The sequence below is a fragment of the Urocitellus parryii genome, chromosome 4 (genome assembly GCF_045843805.1).
Source record: "Urocitellus parryii isolate mUroPar1 chromosome 4, mUroPar1.hap1, whole genome shotgun sequence".
In the NCBI taxonomy this organism is placed as follows: Eukaryota; Metazoa; Chordata; class Mammalia; order Rodentia; family Sciuridae; genus Urocitellus; species Urocitellus parryii.
Window position 1 is genome coordinate 175,773,645 of NC_135534.1, and position 21,055 is coordinate 175,794,699.

The following is a 21,055-nucleotide window of genomic DNA, read 5'->3' on the forward strand; positions in this document are numbered from 1 at the left end:
TCCCTGATACCCCCCCCAAAAAAAGTGAGTCATAAGAAAAATAGGTGGGGAGAGATAACCATTTTTTGGTAGATTTCATTGAACATATGAGTAAAAAAACTTAGACCTTCCAGGTAGAAGCTCAGAAAATCTGACTTTGAATTTAAATTTAAGTAATACTAAAAAAGGAAAAAAAAGTAAGAAATTCTCATTGAAGAAGGCAAATTGAAATTAGTTCTGTTACTACATTAATGATACAGCTAAATTTAAACTATTGGAAATAATTTAGGAATGTTATCATTTGATTGAAAAGTTCTTATAAGCTATTCTATAAATTATCTTAAAACGAAAATGTGATATTGGAATGTGATAATTTGTTAAAATGTCTGAATATCCACAAGCCTCAATAAAAATTTAGGTTAAATAAACTGTATTTATAGCACACTATATGACACATTTATATAAGAATAAACATGGTAATTTCCTTTCATCATGGCTTAGATACTAATAAACGGTATAAATGTGTCTCCCTCCCATATGGTCAGTGAAATAACTGGGGAAATAACAGAGAAACTAGGAAGCTCTACTTGTCATCTTTCAAAAGCAAAGGGAAAAATTAAAATAGTTGAGTGAACATTGGACTCTTTGGAAATAAACGGTATTTATGAAACAGAATTTAAAAAGTAAAAGAAAATCTATTATATCTGATGAAGGTGTCAAGAACCTGGAGAAAAGAGTTCCTTTCCACCTGGAAATGCAAAGAGGCATTGAGTTCCAGCACAGTAACTAGAAACAAATAGCAACCATAGAATGACTAATCTGAGTTAGTAGTTTAAAAAAAAATACCATTAAAAAAAAAGGATGTGATAGATTTAAAACCAAAGTTTCCCTCTTCCTTCTTATAATTTTCCCCTTTTTTTCTGATAGCAGTGTCAATAATAAAGCTCTACAGAATTGCTACATAACTTACATGAGGTCCTAGATAGCAGGACTCCCTGTGAAGTTCCACGTTGGTGTGCATCCTGTAGAACAAGTTTTGTATCCTGGTGTGGTAGGAGTTCACGAGCAGAGCAGCTGTTTGTTCTCTTGGTTCAGCTGCCACAGAACTGTCACTAGTGAGCATCTGAATTCCAGGCTAAATCTTAAGCCCCGCCTCTCTGAAAAGGAAGAAAAAAAAATGTGATTCTAAATTCTTTCCGTATTCCTGGACAGTGGCTTGAAAGCAGAAGGACAGTAGCACCTGAGTGTTACTTCCCTTTGTGTGATTGTATGTGTGTGTTGTTTGGTTTTTTTGGTGGCATTGGAAGTGGAACCCAGGGCCTCACACATGCTAGGCAGATGTTCTACCACCAAGCTATTCTATCCAACAATTTTATTTTCCATGAGAAAATTTTTCTTCTGCGTTTCCAAATATAAAATAAAAAAGCCTATAATCAAAATCTGAATAGTCGTTTTCATTTTGTTCTCACACGATAGTACATTCAAAATGTTTGTTTATGTGTGACTTTGAGCAAACAAGTAAAATGAATTAAACTGGAGGGTTTTTGTTTGTTTGTTTGTTTGTTTGTTTTTGTATTGGGGAATCTAACCCAGGGGCACTTTACCACTGAGCTACTTTTTATTTATTTTTAGACAGGTTCTCACTAAGTTGCTGTGGTTAGCCTCAAATTTGTGGTCCTCCTGTCTCACTCAGCCTCCCCAACTGCTGGGATTACAGGTGTACGCCACCATGCCTGGCTCAACTAGAGTATTTTTAAAGATTCCTTAATAACCACAAACCTCAAGATATCTGGAATCTTTAGTTTCATGAAACTGAACAAAAATCAATACAGTTGCATTTCATCTAAGTATATTAGAATAGAAAATGTACTACATTTTATAAAGAATTCACTTTGTGCTTTTGGTGCTCAGAGTTCCCAAGTTCAACAATCTACTACACTTATAGCCTTATCTACCACATGACTTTATATCCCACGTAAGGAATGCTATAATACAAAGTAATACAATCTGACATAATTTTCTCATGTACATTTATGAAGACAATGTAGTGAATCCCACCATCATGTACATCACAAGAATGGAATCCTAACTAGAATGAGATCTATTCCATGCTTGTATAATTATATAAAAATGGATTCTACTGTTATATAAAACTGAAAAGAATCAATAAATAAACTTATTAAAACAAAAACAAAACAATTTTTTAAAATTCATTTGTAATAAGAGAGTGTACTGCTGTTTTAAAAAATTAATTAATAGGAAAAAAATTAATGAATAGGTTGAGAAGTATATGGACAAGCACAGGCTGGTACGTTTTACTGAACTAACACAGGGTAGTCCAAACCAAAATTGAATGAAATAGATTGAAGGAATCCCAAATAAAAAACATTAGTAAATAAAATCCAGCAGGGTATGATAGGAATAACAGCTAATGACCAAACGGCAAGAGCAACTGAATGGATGGTTCAATTTGAGAAAATCTTTTATATAATCTGTTATATTAACAAGAAAGAAAAACTATACACATTAGATCCTGAGAGGCATTCACTACATACATTTCCAATTTAAAAACACACAACAAACAAAAGACCTTTCTGTTATATAGGATATGGGAATTTTCCTTAACTCAGTAAAGAAAAACTATCAAAATCTATAACAACTATCACATGTGTGAATGAAATAAAAATATTCTTATGTTATTATCATCACTTTTCACATCACACTCAAAGTTGCAATCAAGACAAGACTAATATATAAAGAGTAAATACATGAAAGTAAGAATTGAAACTATGTTTTATGGATTGCACAGTTGTCTACCTAGATAATCCCAAGAAACTCAGTTTAAATAAATATTATAATTAATGAGTGTTTACCAAGGTGACTAAATACAAAACTGCCAGTAATAATAAAAAATTAACAGAAGAACAATTCCATTCACAGCACCACAAAGATAATAGAGTATTTAGGAATTAACCTAATTTAAAATGTGTTAAGAGCCAGACACAGTGACGCAAGCCTGTAATCCCAGTGGCTTGGAAGGCTGAGGCAGGAGGATCAAAGCCAGTCTCAGCAAAAGTGAGGTACTAAGCAACTCAATGAGACCCTGTCTCTAAATTTAAAAAATACAAAATAGGGCTGGGGATGTGGTTGGGTGCCCCTGAGTTCAATCTCTGGTACCGCAAAAGAAAATGTGTTAAGACTTACTATATGAAGAAAACTATTAAAACTTTACTGGAAGACTTAACAGAGATCTCAGCAAATGTACAGTCTATGTTCTTAGATGGGAAAGACATTGATGCTCCTAAGTAATTTATAAACCCAAGGCAATCACAATGTAAAATTTCATTTCTTACTTCTTTTTGGTGATACCAGGAATTGGACCCAGGGTCTCAATTGCATGCTAGGCAATCCACTGAGCTGAGCTACATGCCCAAACCCCATTCTACCCTGCCTTTTTTTCTTTCTTTTTCATGGAGACAAATAGCCTCCCAGGTAGCTGGGATTACATCCAGCAAACTTTCACATTTTTAGTAGAATATGAAATCCTCGAGTTCTTCTGGAATAGAAAATGAACAAATATAACCCCCAAAACAGTTGAAGAGCTGAACACAGTGGTACATACTGTAATCCCAGCTTCTGGGGAGGCTGAGGCACAATGATTATTAGTTTGAAGCCAGCCTGGGCAATTTAGTGAGACCCTGTCTCAAAATTTAAAATAAAAAGGGCTGGGGATATAGCTTAGTGGTACAGTGTTTTTAGTTCAATTCCCAGTACTGAAGAAAACAAAGGTTTGAGGGGAAAAAAAACAGAGGAGAACTTTTCCTATCAGATATTAAAACACAACATTAGAGTAGGAGTAAAGGAATAGATAAATGAAGCCAAACAGAGTCCAGAAACTGACCTGGGTACTTCAAAGAATTTAGCGTATGATAAAGGTAGAATTTCTCACTAGTGGGATTATTTTTAAAAAATGGTTCTGAGATAATAAGAAATCCAGAACAGAAAAAATCATGTGAATGCCACCTCATAACATATACAGAAATAAATTTCAGATTGATCCAAGATCTACATTATGAAGTATTAGGACAAAATACAAGGCAATATCTTTATAATTGTGAGTGGAGAAGAACCAGAAGTCATAAGAAAAAACAGATTTTATTAAATACCAATGTAAAACTCCTCGTGGTGAAAGACTGGGAAAAATATATCCCATATTAGCGGGGTTGGGAGGAGGAATATCTTCACCGGGCAGGTAGTGCACATATTGTAATCCCAGTGCCTCAAAAGGCTGAGGCAGGAGGATGGCAAGTTGGAGGTCAGCCTCAGCAAGTTAGTGAGGCCCTGTCTCAAATATAAAAACAAAAAGGACTAGGGCTGTAGCTCAGTGGTATAGCACTCCTGGGTTCAGTCTCCAGTGCCTCCCAATAGATAAATCTGTAGATACTAATTCCCAACATAGAGGGTGTCATGGATAATTGCATACCTTACTCTCTAAGGGTCTCTCTTTTCCAGTGTTTCATTTCTTTGAATTTTCTATCAGATCAAGGTAAAAGCTTCAATCAGGGAGATTTCTTATCAAATCTCCACAGTGGCTCAGCAGATGGACTCACCACTGACTTCACTGAGACAGAAAACCTCCCTTGTCCTTCCTCCCCGAAGCTGAATATTTCTCTATACACGGACTCACTCTCTGTTGCTTGGCTGGCTGATAGTAAAAGGAGCAAGGCTTTGAAGTCAGTCAACACTGTGCTTGAATTCTGGCTCTGCCACTTACAGTTGACTGATCTTGAACAAGTTAATTTTCTGAAGAGATAACATTAGAGGGCTGTTCCTAGGGAGGGGCAAAAGCTATACAAAGCAAATACCAAGTATACTTGATGCCCAGTGATTTCCTTCCTCTTCCCAACCCCGGGCAGAATCATGGTGCAGTCTCTTGTGGATAAGACCAGCAATGGGGAAGACTGTCCATCAGTCTTAATGACTGGAATCTCTGTATGTACTAAAGACTGCTTGTAAATGTTATTTTATACATATTATTCTTGAAATCAACTTTAAATCAATTTTTAACTTTATCTTTACCAATGATATCTGTGAAATCATTAACATGATAATTATATCTTTTTTTTCCCAATGTACAGTGGGTATATTTAGATACTCATTCAAGAAATAAAATACCTTGGGACTGGGGACAGAACTTAGTGGTAGAGAGTTTGCCCAGCATGCACAGAGGTCCTGGGTTCAACCTCCAATATCACCACCAAAAAATAAAAATAAAGAAATAAAAAATATATGTGTATCTTTGATGCTCTTGATCTGATTAATAGGCCAGTTATATACATTATATATTGTATATGCTGAATACCTTGATAGTCATTCACTCAGCAGATATGTAGAGTGTCTTCATGTTAGAACAATCTGGCCTGGGTCCAAACTCTTGAGGACGCATGCCGATCCCAGACTGAGAAGATTGATGACTGACTGAGGAGGAAGTTCTACGACGTATCTACCAAGGAGTCGAGTCAGGATGTATGAATCCTAAGCTTTGGGCTGGAAGCCTTCTTCTAATCTTCATTTTCCTCCATGCACTAGGAGGGAGAGAAGTTAGAGAGGGTGGAACACTCTATTTTTCTCTCTTTTCCTCCATTCCAATCCTCTTTCCAGGCAGCTGCAAGAGACAATTGGCTCAGAGCTGTGGAGACTACAGTCACCCTTGCTCTACTTAGGCCTACATTATTTTCACTGCATTGCTCTGGGGCTCAGGATCATGCACTGATAAGATCCCAAGATATAGATTTGGGGATAGGAGTGAAGGAGATGGCACCTTTAGGCTAAGCAGATTTCCATGCGTTTATCAGACTTTGCATCACATGTCTGTTTTAGCTAATTCAATGGCTCCCCGCCTTCGCTGTCATATTCCAAGCCTCCTCCTTCCCTGAGGCATGGCTCTGTGGATTATCTCCTTTCTCTTGAGGCCTCACCCTTTGTACACCAACATGTTCCTCTATGGCAAAAAGAAAGACTACCAACCCAAACCAGTTCTCTTTTCACAGGTCTATGCCTCCTCTTTCTTTCCTTTTCCAATTCTGAGATTCTGAGAGTAGGCTACTTGCAGGGTCTCTGCTTCTAGCTCCCTGTCCATTTCTTAACTTTTCCAGTCTGTGCTCAGGACCCACCATCCTCCCAAAACGGCTTTCCTAAAAGTCAGCAATGACCTCTCATGACCCTCATCCACCTCTGCAGCCTATGATCTGCTGACCCTCCCCTGGCCCTGGCACCAAATGACCTTCACTCTCCTTTTCAAGGCTTTTCCTGTTTCATCTTCTCCTCTCCCCACCGCCATGAGGTATGGTCCCTGTACTGGTACTGCAGGTCATGTCCCATGGCCTCTTTTTTTTTTTTTTTTTTTTTTTGTACCAGAGACCTGGGGGCATTTAACCACTGAGCCACATCCCCAGCCCTTTTTAAATATTTGATTTAGAGACAGGGTCTCATTGAGTTGCTTAGAGACTCACTAAATTGCTGAGGCTGGTTTTAACTCTCGATCCTCCTGCCTCAGTCTCCCGAGCTGCTAGGATCACAGGCACCACCGCGCCAGCTCCATGGCCTCTCTTCCTCTCTCAGAGCACCCACATCTGCGCCATCCTCTGCCCTGCAGCACAGTGAGCAGTCAGCTTCACCAGACAGAAAGGCTGCAGCAGTTTCATTTTCGTTCAGTCTCAGAGCCCAGAACAAAAAAATAGGAAAGTGGAAAGTCCCATGACATGGCCTCTGGGAAGTTCCGTGGGAACAGCTCAGGGTTTCAGAAGGAAGCATGATCCATGGAGTCAGCTGGTTCAGAAGAACAAAGACATTTGTAAAGAATGAGACACAACCGACCAACAGCCTTGCTTTCTATTGACAGGAAGCAAATGTAGTTAACTGGTCAGGGGGATATGCAGACATAGGCACCTGGGTTTCAGGGCAGTGTCAATCAAAGACTGTCATAGTAGCTTATGGACAAGAAGGAAACCTGGGCCTGGTAAGAGTGAAGGAAAGCCCTCTATGCTAAAGAGCTATGGATAGGATTTAGGGAGCAGGAGGGGCTCTGAAGGACTGTCCAGATGACCTCAGGCTGCTTGCAAAATGTGAGGGGATACAGAAAGGGCTGGGAATTACTCTAAGACTTTTGTGGCTGGCACTGGTTCCTGCCACCATTTCAAAACAGCCCTGTTTGCTGATTTTGTCTGTGGAGATCTGGAGATCCTCAGAGAGAAGCTTCTTTGTATCGGGCAGCAGCAAAACCTATTTTATTTATCTATTATTTATTTTTTTATTTTTATTTTTTTGATACTGAGGATTGAACCCAGCGGTACTTTACCACTGAGACACATCCCCAGTCCTTTTATTTTTTATTTTGACACAGGTCTAATTAAGGTGCTTACGGCCTTGCTAAATTGCTGAGGCTGACTCAGCCTCCAGAGCTGCTGAGATTATAGGTATGCACTGTCATGTCCAGCGACAAAACCTGTTTTAAACACCAGCAGGTTCTGGCTGCAGCCATTAGAAAGTTTTCTGTTTTGACATTCAGCAAAGAGATCCCCAGCAGAGAAGCAAAGGGTACTTCCCTACAGCTGCACCCAAGTGCTGCTGGAAGTCCAAATCCTTAAAATACTTGAGCAGGCCCACCAGAATGTAATGTGGCAATAGAAGCGGGTGGACTGCTCTGGGAAACCTAGGCAGGAATCCCCAGGCTCTGATTATTTAACTACAGAGATTCCTTAATAAGTTGCAGAACCCATAAGAAATTGCAGAACCCATAAGAAATTGCAGAACCCATAGGACACCGTTCTGGCCAGTGTGTGGGGTGGGGAGGGAGAGAATGATATCTATAGTTATGGGAATACAAAATAAAATGGGCACCTACAGAGAGGAGGACTTCATTTCTGTCAGCTTCTGGCCATGGAGGCTGCCTTCTGGCTAGGGAGTACACATCCCTTGAAGAATCACAGTACTTGGTCTTGATGCAGGAAAGCTGACATTGGAGTGAACTCTAAACTTCTTCTCTTGGTCAGGAAGGCAGGCGGACAGTGGTGGGCGTGTGTGCGGGAAGATACGATGTTAACTGAGGGCTAAAGAAACAGGATCTATAAAGAAGCCTTCCAGCTCTGCCCAGGTAATTAAGGGCATTCACCCAAGCCTCACACCAGTTTTTCTTGTTTATGGCTTTAATTTTGCTGGCTGTCCTTTCACTCACCTGTTGATTAAATTTTACACCCTATTTACAGTGTGCCCTTTTAACCATTGGACTTCATGAACACCATTATTGTAATTTTCCACTAACGACTTCATCTACAAATGGATGTTGACATCCCTACTCAAATATTTCCTTATTCACCTGCAAAATTAGGACACTAATACGTGTATGAAAGATTTCCTGAGGATTAGGTGTGATAATGTATGTAATCATCTAGCATAATAATTGACAATATACACAGTAGATGGTTTTCCCCTTCTTTTCTAATTTCTCATTAACCATCTATTTAAGACTTCACTTAGAATTCTCACAGTTGCCAACAAGGACTAACACTATAAAGGTATAATTTTAATTTTTTATTATTTTTAATTTTATTCATTTTATTTATTTATTGTGGTTTTATCATTTCATTTATTTATTGAACTTAGAGCTTCTCACATGTTAGGCAAGTGCTCTACCACTAAACTGCATTTGACCCTATAATCTCTTTCAAAAATAAAATACAATTTTTGTGCAAATATACTCGTTAATTAATGAAGACGTCAGTAAGATGTTAAGACTGTTTTAAAGGAGAATTTGAGAATAAAAAGAGTCAATATGGCCAGGTGCAGTGACACATCTCTATAATCCCAGCAATTTGAGAGAATTGAGGCAGGAGGGTCACAGTTCGAGGCCAGAGAAAGCAACTTGGAAAAACACACTCTCAAATTTTAAAAAATTGTGAAAAGACTGAGAATGTTACTCAGTGGTAGAGTTCTGCTGGTTTCAATTCCCAGTTTAAAAAATAAAAGAAGAATCAATGAGAAAAGATAAAATGGTTTTGCTAATACAGTAGTTCTCCCTCATCCACAGGGTTTCCAACAGTTCCTCAGATGCCTAAAATTCTGTAATATACTCTGTATATACAATGTTCTTTCATACACACACACACACACACACACACACACACACACACACACACATTTTCTGGAGGGTAGGGTTACTAGGGATTGAACTCAGGGCACTCAACCACTGAGCCACATCCCCAGCCCTATTTTGTGTTTTATTTAGAGACAGGGTCTCACTGAGTTGCTTAGAAACTCACTTTTTTGCTGAGGCTGGCTTTGAACTCGTGATCCTTTCCTGCCTCAGCCTCCTGAACGGCTAGGATTGCAGGCCATGCACCACCACGCCCAGTTTATACATACCTATGATAATTTTAATTTATAAATTTAGACACAGTAGGAGATTAGCAACAATAAGAATAGGACAATTGCAACACTACACTGTAATAAAAGTTATTTTAAATGTCTGAAATATTTATTTAGGATTTTTAATTTAATATTTTTAGAATTTCAGGCCACAGATAACTAAAGCTTTGGAAAGCAAGACTGGGCATGTGGTACACACCTGTAATCCCAGCTACTTGGGAGGCTGAGGCAAGTCCAAGGGCAGCCTGAACAACTTAGCCAGACCATGTCTCAAAATAAAAATCAAAAAAAAAAATAAATAAATAAAACCCAGCTGGGGTGTAGTTCAGTGATAGAGTACTTAACTAGCATACATGGGGTCCTGGAATTAATCTCTAGAATTAGAAAAGAGAAAAGAAGGAAGAAAGGAAAGAAGAAAGAAAGGAAGGAAAATTTTGGAAAGTAAAACTACAGATAAGGGGACTACTGTTAGGTGCAAAATTGTTTAGTATTCTGTTACAATAAAATGTAATGTGTGGCCAGGCAAGGTGGCACATGCCTGTAATCCCAGCAGCTTGGGAGCCAGCTCCAGCAAATTAACGAGGCTCTAAGCAACTCAATAAAACCCTGTCTCAAAATTTTAAAATAAATAAATAAATAAACAGAGGCCGGGATGTGGCTCAATTATTGAGCACCCCTGGGTTTAATCCCTGTTACCAGGAGAAAAAAAAAAAAAAAAGAATAGTGGTGCTGTCCATTCAGGAAGCCAATCAGTAGCCATAAAGTACTTCCTTTAAATGAAAAAGGGAAAGTTCTTGGCCTAATAAGAAAAAAAAAATTATATGCTGAAATTGCTAAAAACCTATGCTAAGAATGAATAATCCATAAAATTGTGAAGAAGGAAAAAGCAATTTGGGCTAGTTTTGCTGTCACAGCTCCCATCGAAAGAGTTATGTCCGTGGTGAGTGATGGGTGCTTAGTTAAGATGGGAAGGGCATTAAATTGTGGGTGGAAAACACAAACAGAAACGTGTCCTGACTGACAGCAGTGTGTTGCACCAGAAAGCACTGAGCCTATCTACACAGATTTCCGCTAGGGTGATGCCAACCCATCTCAAGTAAGGGTTGGTCACACAGATTCAGGAATGAGTTTGAACTGAAAAAATGTAAAAATGACAGGAGAGGCTAGGCCTGCTGAGGAAGAAGCTTCTTCCATGTTTCTGAGTTGAAAAAGTTGACTAAAGAGAAAACAGGATGGGGATATAGCTCAGTTGGTAAAGTGCTTGCCTCGCAATCATAAGGCCCTGGGTTCAATCCCCAGCACTACTGAGAGAGAGAGAGAGAGAGAGAGAGAGAGAGAGAGGATACTGACCAAAGCAAGTCTTCAATAAATTAGTAGTTACTGAGCCTGATTTATAAATTAAACTGTATCATAGGCATGTATGGAGAGGGAAAAACTCAACACATATGCATAGGGTTCTGAACTAGCTATGGTTTTAGCATCCACTGGGAGTCTTGGAACGTACTCCCCATGGATAAGTGGGGGACTATTGTAATTTCTTTTGTCCATTTCCATATATTGGATGAATTTTCCTGATAATTATATATTTAGTAGGAGGCTTTGGAAATTTTCTCACTCTTGTGAGACCATAAAGTCTGGCATTGCTTAGATCTAGACACTCTGGCTCCTAACTAATCTCTTATTCCCAGTCACTGATAATAGGGATTCTTCTCTCCCTGAGGCATTATAAAGATTAGGTAGAGGTGCTTGGGCAGCCAGTTTCAACATTAACCATTTTATTCCTATGTTGGGCAGTCCAGGGACTAGTCATCCATTATTTAAAACATCCTTCCAAAACCTGCCCCAACTGGCTGACCAGAGTAGTCTCCTACTTGCAAATCCTCAATCCAAACAAACAAAAAGATCACTATAACCTTCAATTTACAAAGCCATTTTCTCTGTTAAACCATCATGCACTACCGTGGACTTTTTTTTTTTTTTTTGGATTGTATTTTTTTAAGTGTGTTTAAAATTATTTTTAAAAAGTGTCCCATTTCTTGAGTCTTTGTTTAAGTTCTTTCATAACTTTCATAGCAGGAACTGTTCCCCTCCCTCACTACCCAATATTGTATGTTAAATAAATATTTGTCGATGGAAGGGCTACATAGAAGATGTCAGAAGAGGGTCTTTCCCTGCTCTGAAAAATTTCTTGAATTCCCCCTGCCTTCCGCATAGGGTGCAAACAACTTAACTAGAGGGCCCAAACTCTCCCTGGGTATTACCCATCTTCTTGTGCCAATCCAAGTGTTTACCCTCAAACATTTCTTTTTGCATCTCTGTGTCTACTTTTCTAACCTGAAGTGTTCTTTCACTTCACCTTCGAGGCTTCTCACTAATGCTACCTCTTCCGAGAAGCCTTCCATGATCTCTCTACTTACAAGTTGCCATTCTTTGTCTCATCCTCTAAATAACTCCAGTGACATGATACAGGCTGCACACACAGATTGCCTGAGTTCCCTCCGTCGTTCTGTTATCTTTAGCAAGTTACTGTAGGAGAGACCAGAATAGGCCACCCCAAAATATGACTAGGAAAATCAGACTATGCCACACTAGAATATACCTCTTTGGCATAAAGACTATCTTGAACTGAGTATTTTGAAGAATTGCAGATGTAGGGAGAACTCTGAAAACTGAGTAGAAATTACCCTTTTGCAAGGCAAAGTTAATCTTTAAAGGAAGTCTGCATTTGCATGAGTGTCTTCCTTTCTATACCAGGAAGAGAAAGATAACCTAAATCACCAGAAACTCTCGCCACCCAAGGTGGCACAACTTCAATCTGCACAGCAAAACTTACAGTAGTTTACTGGGCTTTTCCTGGATGTGCCCCCACCCCTTTACCAACCTTCCCCACACCCTTCTCAGTTAGTTCCCAAATGAGGGTTTTTAAGTCTAAATCCAAAGCCACAACTTTAAGACTTACTCATGTCTCTGGGTCTTTTCCATGAATGCATGAGGTATTCATATTAGTAAACTTGGTTTCCTCTGGTTAATCTGTCATAGCAGGAACTGTTCCCCTCCCTCACCACCCAATATTGTATGTTAAATAAATATTTGTTGATAGAAGGGCTACATAGAAGATGTCAGAATAGGGTCTTTCCCTGCTCTGAAAAATTTCAGGGGTCCCTTCTGACTAAGAACTAGGAAGGGTAGACAGGAAATTATTTTTTTCTTCTATATTTTTTTGGGGGGTGGGTAGTACCAAATATTAAACTCAGGGACACTCGACCACTGAGCCACATCCCCAGCCCTATTTTGTATTTTATTCAGAGACAGGGTATCACTGAGTTGCTTAGCATCTCGCTTTTGCTGAGGCTGGCTTTGAACTCACAATTCTCCTGCCTCAGCCTCCCATGTTGCTGGGATTACAGGCATGTGCCACCACATCCGGCCTCCTATGTTACTAAACTATCTGTGCCTGAGTTTTCCAATATAACTTTGGGAGGAAGGGAGTTATGTGCATATCATAGGGTTTTTCTAGAACAAAATGAGTGTTCGGTAAGAGTTTTTGCTCCTTCCCTTGGTTGATCCTATCATTCTGTCCTGGTGCCTCTTTCAGAGTACTTATGCTCAGTTCATTCTACTATATGTAGATTTTATTTACTTTTTACATTTCTGTTTCCATCACTGAAATAAGCTTCTTAAGGGATGTTTAGGGAACATTTGCTGAATAAATGAGCAAATTAAAAAATTGGATGAATGGGTAATTGGTGCCCTGGCTCTTAGTAAACAGTCCTAATAAAAAATCAGACCTTTTTCCAGACAAGGTAGCACACACCTGAATCCCAGTAGCTCTGGAGGCTGAGGCAGGAGGATCAGAAGTTCTAAGCCAGCCTCAGCAACTTAGTGAGAACCTAAACAACTCAGCAGCACCCTGTCTCTAAATAAAATACAAAATAGGGCTGGGGATGTGTCTCAGAGGCTGAGTGCCCCTGAGTTCAATCCCCAGTACCGCCCCCCTAAAAATAAAAAATCACACCTTTTACTTGTGGTATGAGGGATTTTCTTTAACTACCCAACCTATCACATGAGCTTTCATTCTGCAATTTCAGCCATCTGTTTGATCTGAAGTATAATGTTTGTATAGCCCTGACACCACCTGTAGCACTAGGATATTAGCTACACAAATCGTCATGTTTGTATTTGTTTTCTGGGTGTAAGTCAGAATAGTTTTTTTTTTTTCTGTACCAGGGATTGAACCCAAGGGCACTTTAGCCACATCACCAGTATTTTTTTAATTATTATTATTATTTTGAGACAAGGTCTTGCTTAGTTGCTTAGGGACTTCCTAAATTGCTGAGGCTGGGTTTGAACTTGTGATCCTCCTGCTTCAGCCTTCCGAGTCAATGAGATTACAGGTGTGCACCATTGCACACAGCCAGAGCAGTAATTTGAACATCAGTTTTCTTGCCTGCTAAAATGCACACCAATATCTGTTTTTTTTTTTTTTCTCCTAATACAAGCCCTAGGCTGAATAGTATGTTACCACTAATAAGGTATGTGACCTTGAGAAGTCACTTCTAAAAATTTGAGTTCTGTTTCCTCACTTTCTGTGCTGGATTGTCCTTGTGGCTTCTCAGTCCATTCCTGCTTGTGTGTCCTCCCCTGTGTCTCGGGAGTTGGACATATGGGAGACTGCAGTTCCCACAGCCCTCACCAACAGGGTGCCAGGTTAAGTTCTGCCAAAGAACAGATTCAGAGAGAGCAGAGATTTCTTGAGCAGTGGTGGGTGGGTGAGTAGACATTAGCTGGCTATGGAAAGGTTTTTGCCACATGTTGCAAACCTATTCCTGCAAACCATTCACTTCAGTGCTGCTGGTAGCTGGGATCATTGGTCGTTCCTACATATCTTGATTTCCTCAAAGCTGGCAGCAGTTTTCCTACCCTTCCCACAGTCTTTCAGAATAACAGATTTAGTGTAATAGAATCCACAGATCATACAGTTCACCAACTAAGTGTACAATTCATTGGGTTCTTAAAAAATATGTTGAAAGCATTGTGAAATCCTCAACTACAATGAATTTAAGAACATTTTATTATCCTGGAAGAAATTCCATACACATGAGCTTTTACCACAAGGGTCCCCCTAACTCTGACCATCTTCCCCTCTCATAATGCAGCCAGCAGTCTACAAATCTCCATGGGTTTGTCTAGTCTGGACATTTCATGTGTGGGCATGCTTTGTGATGTTGTACTTTGCTTTATTGCACTTCACAGATATCCTGTTTTTATGAATTGAAGGTTTGTGACAACCCTGCATTGAGCAAGTCTATTAGGACCATTTTCCCAATACATGTGCCCACTTTACATCTCTGACATATTTTGGTAATGCTTGCGATACTTCAAACTTCTTCACTACTATTACTCTTGTGGGTGATACGTGAGCAGTGTTCTCTGATGTTAGTACTGCAATTGTTTTGGAGACCACAAATCTTGCCCGTGTAAGACTTAAACCAGTACTTGTTGTGTGTGTTCTCTCCTCTTCTCCTCAGGTCTTTTTATTCCCCAAGACACAACACTATTGAAATTAGGCCAATTAATAACCCTACAATAGCTGGGACTGGTGGTGTATGCCTGTAATTCCAGCAACTCAGGAGGCTGAAGCAGGAGGATTGCAAGTTTGAGGCCAGACTCAACAATTTAGTGAGGCCCTAAACAACTTAGCAAGACCTTGTCTCAAAATAAAAAATAAAAAAGCCTGGAGATATAACTCAGTGGTAAAGCCCCCCTGGGTTCAATCCCTAGTACAGAACAAAACAAACAGCACCTCTCATAAGAACCCCTACAATGGCTCCAAGTGTTCAAATGAAAACAAGAGTCATACATCTGCCACTTTTTCAAAAGCTGGACATGATTAAGCTTAGTGAAAAAGGCAGGTCAAAGGTTGAGGTACAATGAAAGCTAGACCATTTGCACTAAAGAGTCAGCCAAGCTGCGAATGCAAAGGAAAAGTTCTTGAAAGAAATTAAAAGTGACACAGTAGAGCTGGGCACAGTGGCACATGCCTTCTGTAACTCCTGCAACTTAGGGAGCTGAGGCAGGAGAATCACAAGTTTGGGGCCAGCCTCAGCAACTCAGTGAGACCCTGTCTCAAAATAAAAAGGGCTGGGGATGTGTGCAACTCAGTGATTAAGCACCCCTGGGTTTAATCCCCAGTACCAAAAAAAAAAAAAAAAAAAAAAAAAAACAACGACAACAACAACAAAAAAAAACCCCACCCACTCACAAAACAACCAGGGGTCCAAAATAGGCCAATCCTTTAGAAGTATAATTGAAGTTATCATCCTCTGAGCCCCCACATTATGAAATCTTTGCCAAATGACATTTTGAAACCTCATGTTGAGGTGCACCAGCCAGAGCTCTGAGGACTGACAGGCAGAGTACTCTGGTGGCCACCTTCGCACCAGGCAATGTTTGAAAGTCCCCTCCACAGGGCTCAAGGTTGCCCTCTGCTCAAATGAACCCTGGAGCTGGTGTTCTGAGGATGGCTGAGAGAGCGCAGGCCGAGTGGGAGAACCAGGATTCCACAGACTGCCACCACCTGTCCACCAGCTAGGTCATAGGAGAGCCGGATACAATTTCTGTCCTTGCCAATCTAAATCTGAAAATGTTTTAACCCTCAGCCCTGAGCTAACAGCACCCAGAAGAGGCCAGAGGTTGGGGTGGTAGGGAAGGCGAAAGAATATGAATGAATGAATGAGTATGTAAACGATATGAAGCCCCAGCAGCCCCAGCAGCCAGTGCTCATTCAACCAGGAGTTCAGATTGAATGGAGTCTTTAAACTCAGTGGGCAAAAAATTACACCCTGGTTTTCACTAACCTCTAACCAGAATTTACCTTTTTCTTCAGTTAGAATGAAGGCCACACCAGATGTGATGGTGCCTGTAATCCCAGCAACGAGGGAAGCTGGGGCAGGAGGATTCCAAATTCGAGGCCAGCCTTAGCAATTTAGTGAGGCCCTAAGCAACTTCGTGAGACCCTCTATCAAAATAAAAAAAATAAAATAAAAAGGGCTGGGGATGTGGCTCAGTGGTTAGGCACCCCTGGGTTTAATCCTCAGTATCAAAAAAAAAAAAAAAAAGCCACAAAAGGCCACAAATATACTTGTGTGTAAGAAGCACCTGCTACTTTGCAACTAGAATCACAAAAACTTTCATATCATCTTGTGTTTGTTGCAGAAACCTTGCAATATCTCTCTTCCATTCATCACTTAACAGTCATAGTTACCATTAGACCTACTGCTGGATCTTGTCATTTAATACAGGAATAAACTAGCATTTTATTTTCCATATGAAAAATTTGTTAACGTTTTGATAACTGCTTTTCTAGGTAACCAGTTCCATCGATAGTCCTGGGTGTTTATGTTATGCATTTAAAATGGTCCATAGGCTTCACCAGCCTGCAAAAGGGGGGAGTTCGTGGTGCACAAAAAGGTTAAGAACTGAGAAAAGCAGCTGGCCAAGGGGAGGTTCTGGAAATACAAGATAGTCAAGTTCCGTTTCTACATCCTTTTCAGAGGACACAAAGCCCTTTTGTTGCTCGGTCTGTTGCCCTCTAAAGCTGATCAAGGGCCAACTTCAGAACAGGATGGAGCTGTGGGTGAGGAATGGGTGGAGGGCCACGGAGGTATAATAAAGAACAGTAAGGTCCCAGCTGACGCTCCCACCCTCAGTCCCCAACACCAACAGACTGGCACAGGGAATCTAAGCAGGACCCACCCACGCACCCCAGCCCTTGGGGATCTCCCTCCAGCTGCCTGGGGAGCTCCTTACCAGCCAGCTTCCACCATCCGCAGAGAGCTGCTCTGACTATTGAAAAAGTCTCAGACCCTGGACATCTTTTCCTTAAGGAGGTAAAGATGAACTTGACGGCCTTTACCTGATGTCTATACTGATATTTCCTCACTAAGTGAACGAGCCAAACCTCAGCACTCAACACCCACTTGAACTTTGCAGCTTCCCTTTTTCATTAAGAAGGCTATCATAGAGTCTGGCATCTAGTCAAGGACACATCAGCTCTCAGGGCAACCCCGTTTCTCCCAGTCGAGCCCAGGAGGTGGGAGGGTGTGGCTAGAAGCCAACGGGAAGGGGTGTGGACCCCAGGCAGCTGGCTGCCCTGGAGCCCTGGGAAGGAAGATTCTGGGCTGTGGTGCTCTCACCAGATTTACTGCACTGGGGATCTTTCCCTGAGTAAGACCCAGCTAATTTGTAGGTTCAGGGAGAAGTGGGGATTGTAGAAAGATAATTGCAGTGAAGAGGCCTCTGGGTTTCTTATTTGGTAAAGCTGATGTTTACATAGGAGCGTAGTTAAGTGGAAACTATGTTCTTCATTTTCCTCCAGAATCTAATCATTGCTGTTAAAAAAGAAAAAGAAATAGTTTGATCCTCAGCGCAACCAGAGAAGAAAACGGTTTCTGCTACACATGCCCTATCTTCTAATTAGACTTTATTACTTTCTTTTTGTTTTATGGTTTGAACCTGTCAAATCAAATTGTAATCTCCAATTACTGAATGCAGTGGGGGTGGGGGTGGGGCACACTGAAGCTGTTAAGGTGTGTGGTCTCATGTAAGGCACTTGGTGTCAGCCACTAGGAAACCTGGGTCCCAGCCCCAGCCCTGCCTCTGAGCTCCGCTTGACCTTAGGTGACCCCCTTTTCCCAGTGTGCCTCAGCTTCCTTGGAGGTAAACAGCCACAGTTAAGGAGGAGAGATCTGGGAAAGTGCAAAGAGGCTGGAGTGTGGAGAGGCTGGCCAGGGGAGCATGGGAGGAGCAGTGAGTCCCAGCCTGAGAGAACAGGGTTCAAGACGCTGGTGTCCAGACTGATTCCTGGTCCTGATCAGAGACTGTTCCTTGTCCTGGCTGGAGGCTTCCCAAGGTATGGGCAGACTGAAGAGGAGTCCTGAAGAGTCCTGGTGCCCACGGCTCTTCCGCAACAGGGAAAAGACTTGTGGTCTGTAGTGATACCCTGATAGTAAGAGGTCTGTGTTCAAATGAAAGAGGAGAGCTGGGTGCGGTGGCGCACTCCTATAATTCCAGCAACTCTGGAGGCTGAGGCAGGAGGCAGCCTCAGCAACAGTGAGGCGCTAAGCAACTCAGTGAGACCCTGTCTCTAAATAAAATACAAAATAGGGCCGGGGATGTGGCTCAGAGGTTGAGTGCCCCTGAGTTTAATCTTCAGTACAAAAAAAAAAAAAAAAAGAGAGAGAGAGAGAGAGAAAACAGGTGAAAAGCTGGTCCTTATGGTACCTTTATTTAATTAATTTCGGAAGTGCTGTAGTTGGTTATTTTCTGTTGCTAAAAAAAATGTTGTTGGGCATAGAGGTGCACGCCTGTAATCCCAGTGACTCAGGAGGCTGAGGCAGGAGGATCCCAAGTTCAAGGCCAGCCTCAGCAACTTAGCAAGGCCCTGTGTCAAAACAATAAACAAAAAGGGCTGGTGGTATAGCTCAGTGGTGAAGTTCCCCTGAGTTCAATCCCTGGGCCAAAATAAAATAAGTGATAAATAAGTCCCCAGCACCAAAATAAATAAAATTTAAACAAAATTAAAAATCAAGCATAACAAAAATCCAAAATTGCTTGAAATAATTTTTTCCCAGCACAGTCTCCTAGGGCAAACCATTTGTTGTTATGTGTACATTGTATGTACTTTTTTTTCTCTCAAGGGGGGATAACATATGAACATGTTATTTTGGATAACATATTTTAGTATGTGAACTAAAATAGAAAGTTCTTCTTCTATTCCATTCAAGCACTGGTCAGTGAGAGACTGCTTCCTGCTGGTGCACCCCAGCCTCCCCTGACCCTTGCCTCAGTGTTCCACCAACACTTCCACCCTTCTGTCTTTTTATAAGTGGGGTGAGGTACTCATGAACATTAATGTCAGCAAATCTGGTTTCAGAATATCATAGCATGTCCTGCATATGTGGCTCAGTCCTTCCCTTAAGTGAACAAAGCAGCTATTATATACTCTCAGACTTTGAGGTCTCAGCTGAAATAAAGACAGAAAGAATGTGCTCTTGCCAGGCTCAGTGGTGCACACCTGTAATCCCAGCAACTGGAGAGGCTGAGGCAGGAGTATCACAAGTTCAAGGCCAGCTTCAGCAATTTAGTAAGACCCTCAACAATTTAATGAGACTCTATCTCAAAATAAAAAAAAGAATAAAAAGGCTTGGGGAATATAGCTCAGTGGTAAGGCACCCCTGGGTTCAATCCTCAGTACCAAAAGAAAGGAATCATTCCATATGATTATGATTATATATCATCATTTCTTTAACCAGTTTTCATTGATGGGCATTCAATTGTTCCCAATAAACCTGTGGATGTGCACTCCTGTGCTGTTATAAACAATGTCTCAGGTATGCTTTTAACTTAGCTGCTGATTCATATAATTGGTTTCACTTTGGCCTCCCTAGACCATCTAACCAGACCCTCAATCAGATCCCCTTGGCCTGCTTACCAAACTTGGAGAAGCTTGGCACCGGACATACTCAGTGTATGCCACAGGATATGAGATCTCACATTTACTTAAAAGTTTTGGTGAAAAGGGTAATTGTTATGTTTTGGATGTGAATTGTCTCCCAAAGACCCACGTACAGAAGACTCAGTCCCCAGTAAGGCAATGTTCAGAGGTGGGGCTTTGGGAAAGTGATGGGATCATGAGGGCTCTGATCTTATCAGTGTATTAATCGATGGTTTCCTGGCAGATGGCATTATTGGTGGAAACTGTAGTAGGTGAGACCTAATTGAGGAAGAGGTCTCTGGGATCATGTCCTGGAAGGGTATTTCTTCTCCGCAGCCTCTCTGTCTCTGCTTTCCTCCATCACACCCTTCCACCATGATGTTTCTTCCTCAGAGCCAGTCAGCCACACCGAGACCAGCCAGCCAGACTGAAACCTTTGGAACTGTGAGCCAAAATAAACCTTTCCTTCTTCAAGTTTTTTTTTTTTATTAGTTACACATGATAGTACAACGATCTTGACAATTCATATATTTGAATCAAATGGGGTATAATTTCTCATTTTTCTGATTATACAGGTGTTTTGTCATTGTGATGAAAAGCTGACTAACACAATGGTATAACATAATCATTAAGTACTTAATTCAAGAGGAATAAGTGGGACCCACCAAATACATTCTCCTTGCAGTGAGCTATTTAGTTCTTTGGTGCCAGATCTCCAGGCCCCACATGGTCACTTCACATCACTCTCCTATGTTTTCAGGGTTGTTTTGTCAGGACACCTTGAAATGTGTTGCCTGTGTCAGCCACCCTCTGAGATGGCCCTTGTGATCCCAGCCTCTGGTATCCACATCCCTTGGGTAGTTTCTTCCCACTTTGTATTGGTCTCTGTGACCAATAGAACTTAACAAAAAGGATGGTGTCTTAGTATTCTATTGCTATAACAAAATACCTGAAACTGAGTAATTTATAAAGAATAGGGATTTATTTAGCTCACAGTTCTAGAAGCTGAAAGTTCAAGAACATAGCACTGTTATCTACTCAGCATCCGGTAAGGGCCTTGTGTGTGTGTGTGTATGTGTATGTGGAACTGAAGATTGAACCCTGGGGCAGTCTACACTGAACTATATCCTCAGCCCTTTTTAGTTTTCATTTAAGACA